Here is a 5,916-nt window from a genome sequence, read left to right on the forward strand (position 1 = left end):
CCATTCTCTCTAGTTTCAGATGAGGAAACATTCCTAACATCATAACATTCATTTATAACATCAGTAACTTGTCCAGATTATAAGTGTTGGAAGAGGGATTTGGCCTTCGGTTTGTCTTATTCCAAACTAAACAAAATAGATTGCAGCCCTGTTTATATTGATGAGAGTTCTTGACTCTGGCCAAGATGAGCTAAGAAAATTTTTTAAAGGAAAGGGGGGTGTGGGGAGGGTGGGAGCTGTGAGTGAGGTTCAGAGAATCCACAGAAGACAGAAGCACCAAGCTTAGGAACCAGCAGGGAACAGGGGGCTTGGAATTCCTGACCCAGTAGCCACCTCCCACCTCCCCACTGGTCAGGCAGTCAGGCTTGCTGCCTTGGCTTCTGAAAAGGACCCCAGCCCTTACTCCCAATCTTTGCTCAGGAGTCACTGTTCAGTCCAGAGGGCACATCCAAACGAGCATGCCTGGGGCTCATGCTTGCCCCTGGGAACCCATCCAACAGAAAGAAGGATGATCTGACCTCTTCCGCTTCTGTACCAGGAAGAAGTCCTCTGAGTCTCCAATCAAGACCTCCTGCAGCTTGGCAGAATTGAAGGATCAATGCTTGGCAGGAAAGGATGTCAAACACCCACGATGCTCTTGAAACGTAAATGCCTTCCCTCAGGAAAACACTGTAGAGTTGCAATGTGGACTTGACAAGTCTATCTGCCATGAATGAGTCTCCCTGGCTAACATAGGAACCCCTGAGGGGAGGGACTGTGCTGCCTTGGTATCCCCCGGATTCTGATACAGAGTCTGAGTGTCCCGATAAATAATTTTTGAATGAATGAATTATGCATGCTATTTTTCCAACTTTCATTGATTGACATCACACTTACAATTCTGGGCAAATCAGGCATATTTAAAGCTCTTTACAGACTTAAAATATGACAAACAGAGAGGAAGAACATTCACTGGCATTCTCAGGCAATGTTATGACCAAACGCCACTCAGTGCATAAACAATTAAGCTGAAGATCACCCTCACAGTCACACTTTCCTTCAGAAAGTTCAAAAATCGTGCTTTTCTTTTTAAAGTGTAAAAATAATGTACCATCAAGATCAATTTTTTTTTCAAAACTTTTAATGCACATTCTCATCATTTTTGCCTATTAGCTTTAACTTTCTCCCATTTTCCTATTGTTGGACATCTCTTTTGTATGCATCCGACTTTTAACAAGATATGACTTCCAAGATGACCTAGAATATTATCAACAGATGGCTTGTGGAAGTGATTTTTATATTAAAGTGTATCTATGATTCTGTAGTAAATAAACAGTAACTAAGGCCTGCTTCTAAATCGGTTGGGGACATGGGTATGACACATACAAGCAGAATTTCAGACAAACTAGAAGGAGACGTGAAATTCAACAGGATGTCACAAATTAAGATGTAGTAGAAGAAAAGGCCAGATAAACATAGAACTATAACAGAGAGCCAGATTCATGGCATTTTAGTCACATTACTTTCTGACACATGAGAATATTCATGCTTCAGAAATTTAAGACTCTGCTGTATCGATTTTTGAAATATTAGCTTTGGAGCGGGTTCTCTACATTTTATAGCCTCTATACTGCTCTCCTTTCTTAGGTTCTCCCTAGTATTATTTTAAATTCATGTTCCCAGATTAAAGAATGATTTTCTGAATGAGAGAAAGAAAGAAAAGTTCCAGGGAAAGGCATTTCCCCCAGTTACAGAAATAAAATATAATAATAATAGGGAAATCACAGGAATGGACTTTGACTTATGGGAGAATGAAGGTACACGAAGAAACCTTGAAGAAGAAAAGAAAAAAAATCCAATTTCTATACAGTGTGTTTTTATTAGCAGGAAATAAAATAGAAACCGAGCACTGTTTTTGCCTGTGTCAGACACTCTCTGAAGGGTTGGCACCATGTCCTAAGTCTACAGGGCTGAAGTTATCCTTTTACAAGGACCAGATTCTCATCCCTGACTGCGCGGTTCCAGGTACGCAGTAGGCAAATCCCACCTCCCGGGAACACTCTATTGGTTTAATAGTGAGTGAGCAGCAGTGGAACCTCATGCCTGTGGGCTTGACTCTGATACAAACAAACATTGCTTCGTTCTTCTCTCCCTTCACTGATCCTTCTGTGACTTCGCATCTACCTTGAAAATTCACCCAGACTCTTATACAATGAGAGGATACCATCTGCTGGGAAATATTCTTCATAGGCCACTTTTTTGAGACAAACAAGGTGGCTCACGTGGCAGTTCAAAATTCAAGTCCCAGCTTCAAGTAGGTAAGACCTAATGTCGTCCTATGTCTTTCTAAATCTCTTGAGTCTGTTTCTATAATAGAAAATGTTTACTTACTCCTCAGGGTTTTCTCTTCTCTGTTCAACCAATATGTTAAGGAAGTGATCAAATTCTATCAGGCAGATGAATATGCTTAATTATGTAGCGTTACATACTTAGGGATGTATCGGTAATTAAAAACAAATGAATAAACTGTTGAGTTACTAAGAGATGAGGTTTTAAGAGACTAGGTTCTAAAAAATAGGCTAAAGATTTCTAAGAGAAAAAGTTAATTATGTTTCTCATTATTAACATATGTACCATTTCATTGGTCAGCTTTCCATCACTAAAACAAACAAAAAAGAAGAAACTGAGATAATTTACTTATAAAAAGAAAAGGGTTGGAGCTCAGTGGCAGAACACTTGCCTGGCATGTGTTTGATCCTCACTGGGTTTGATCCTCAGCACCACCTAAAAATAAATAAGTGGAATAAATGTATTGTGTCCATCTACAACTAGAAAAAGAAAAGTATTTTTTTTTATATACACAGTTCTCTCTCCACCGGGTCTGCATTTGCAGATTCAATCAGCCAATATAAAACAAACAATTTGTTTTAAATTAAAGTTGTGCTGAACATATACAGATTATTTTTCGTGTCATTATCTCCTAAACAATACAGTATTGTGCTAACATAGCATTTAAACTTTATAAGCCATTATAAATATATCTCGAGATGATTTAAAGTATACAAGAGCATGGGTGCAGGTTCTAAGCAATCACTGCACCATTTTATGGGAGGGCCTTGACCATCCACGGCATTTGGTGTCCATGGGCAGTGTCCTAAAACCAATCCCCTGCAGATATCAGGGACCACTGTTGTTCATAGGACGTGAGTTTATGCCACTGTGTCTAATTTCAGTTAGACACCTCGAGGTTCTTTCTCACCTCCCTCCTTTCCCCAGTGCCAGGGACGCCTTTGGATAGGTTGGCCAGGGAAGGACTCTTGGAGGAGCGAGCCCAGATGAGGGGGAATCATAAGAAGGATGTGGGGCAAAGGGAGCAGAAAAGGCAGGAGCTGGGGCTGGAGTGGCTGCCACGTGGTGAGCAGGCTGAAGTACTTGCAGGCCTGCCCAGGAGCAGCAGGTCACGCATGATGAGCTGAGAAGGCATTGAGAGGTTTCCAATGGGGACACGCCATGATTTGTTTTGTATCTGTAAACCATCCCTGACTGTGCCGAGAGGTGATTATGGGAAGACAGGAATGGAGGCAGCACAAAACGTGTCTGCCTTGTGAGCTGTGGACTCGCTCACCTCATCCATGTCACTGCTGAACTAGAGTGACAGTGACATGGATTACACTCACTCTGTCACTCCCTCAGCTCCACTCTGTTACCCACCTGTTAGGTGACATGCAGGGCTCAGCTTCACCGTGCCTGGGATCTAGTGTCCCTTCCTCAGTCCCAGGTCCAGTCCATGCTTAATTAGCGTCAACAACCGCGAGGGCCTCAGAGATGTCTGACCCTTGAAAATGAAGTTCTGGAGCATCTTTCAGATGAAACAGGTGCAGCCTCTGAACAGAGGCCGACGGCTTCCTAGGTACACCCCATCCCCTCAAGCAATGCTCCCGTTTGGTCCTCACATTGTATAGGTGCAGACACCGGGAAACCGCATGACCACGCGTGGTCACAGATACTGCCCACATCCTCGGCTACTGTTTTCCAGCCCTAGGCTCGATGTCTCTTGGCTGCAAACACACAGTCAGCCCCTCCCTCCGCCCTGCAGGTGTCTTCATCAGCACGCAAAATTAAAATGGCATGCCAGACTGAGTGAGAAGGGTCTCTCCCTCTGCATCCGCACTTTCAAGACGTGGTGTAACGCATTAAAGAATACTTTTTAAAACACATGCCTTTGTGTCATGGGAGTTTTATAGAACACAAGCTCTGACTGTCCTGGGGCTTTTCCTTTGGGTACCCTCAGTATTATATTTATCTAATCAAAATGAAACAAGGTCATAGCCAACTTAACTCCCAGGTGATGCTTCCCTCTCAGTGGGTGGGTGCACTGGGCCTCTTTCCCCAGTGCAGAGACATCTCCGAGGCACCTTGGATGTGGAGAATACACCAAGGTGGACGTCTGATGTGAAACTTCCAGGGACTATGAGGGTTGCATGCATTTTTTACTGTTGTCTATCAGCTGACCACAAACATAGCCACTTGAAACCAAACAAACATCTTAACTCTCAGCTCCTGTGGGTAAGGGATCCAATTAGCAAGGCATCACCAGGCTGAAATTCAGGGGGCAGCCTAAGGGCCTCTACCAACTCACAATTGCTGTTAGAATTCAGGTCTTTGTGATTAAAGGACAGGGGCTGTCAGTTCCTAGAGGCTACCTACAGTTTCTACCACACAACCTACAAAGTCTTCTAGAGAGGGTCTCTGCTGCTTTAAATCCACCTCTTCAGGAAGCTCTTTTTTAAAGGGCTTACCTGGTTAGGCCAGGCCCACCTAGGGGAATCACCCTTTGAATTAACTCAAAGTCAACTGATGAGGGACCTTAATCACTTAAAATACCTTTAGCTTTATCAAATAAGTAACAATCACAGGAGTGAAATACCATTATACAGTTGAATTATAATAAAATACTATTATACATTCATCCCTAAATCCACAGATGCTCAATTCCCTTCTATAAAATGGTACAGAATTTGCTTAAAACCTATGCACATCCTCTGTATGCTTTAAGTTATCTCTAGATGACATTTGTACCTAATGCAATGTAAATGCTAAATCAATTGCTGTTGTACTGTATTGTCTAGGGAATGATAAGAAAAAAAAATGTTTGTGCATGTTCAGTACAGATACAATTTTTTAAAAAAATGTTTTCTATATTATATGGTTGATTAAATCTGCACATACAGAACCTGCAGATATGGAGGGCTGACCATATTCACAAGTTCTGTCCCCATTTGAGTGGAGATTAGACAGACCACACACCCCCGCAAAAGGAATCATGGGGCCGTCTAGAACTCTGTCTACTTGAGTTAGATTATCCCCCTTGTTAGAGTCTGTAAACAAGTCAGGATGGCGTCACCCCCCGGCTAGTTTGCTGCAGCCGGACTGCGGCACCCCCTGGCTTCTTTTTAAAATTGTGACTATATACACATACATACATACATACGTATGTGTGTGTATATATGCATAAATATACGCATATATATGAAACATAAAGTGTGCCATCTTAACCATCTTCAGGTACACAGTTAAACTGCATTATACACATTCACATTGTCACACAGCCATTACAAACATCCATCTCCAGAATTTTTTCATCTCCCTGTACTGAAATTCCAAATTCTACCTTCCATTCCCTCCTGTCCCAGCCCCTGGGTCCTGCCAGCCCCCAGCTTCTTCTCTCAAAGGCACATGATGGCAGAAACAGAATCAGATAGAATTAAAGATTTTCCTATTTCCCTCCTAAGACTTGCAATTTTATCAGCTTAGATAGACTTTCTTGTACATCTCAAAATTCAATATGCATCTAGGCTTGTTCTTCAAAAGACTTGTGTGGCTGATCCCCTCGGGCCTGGCGCTATGAACTCCAGTTGGTTTCTCTGCTGCACAGAA

This window comes from Marmota marmota, unplaced genomic scaffold (assembly GCF_001458135.2).
Source record: "Marmota marmota marmota unplaced genomic scaffold, marMar, whole genome shotgun sequence".
NCBI lineage: Eukaryota > Metazoa > Chordata > Mammalia > Rodentia > Sciuridae > Marmota > Marmota marmota.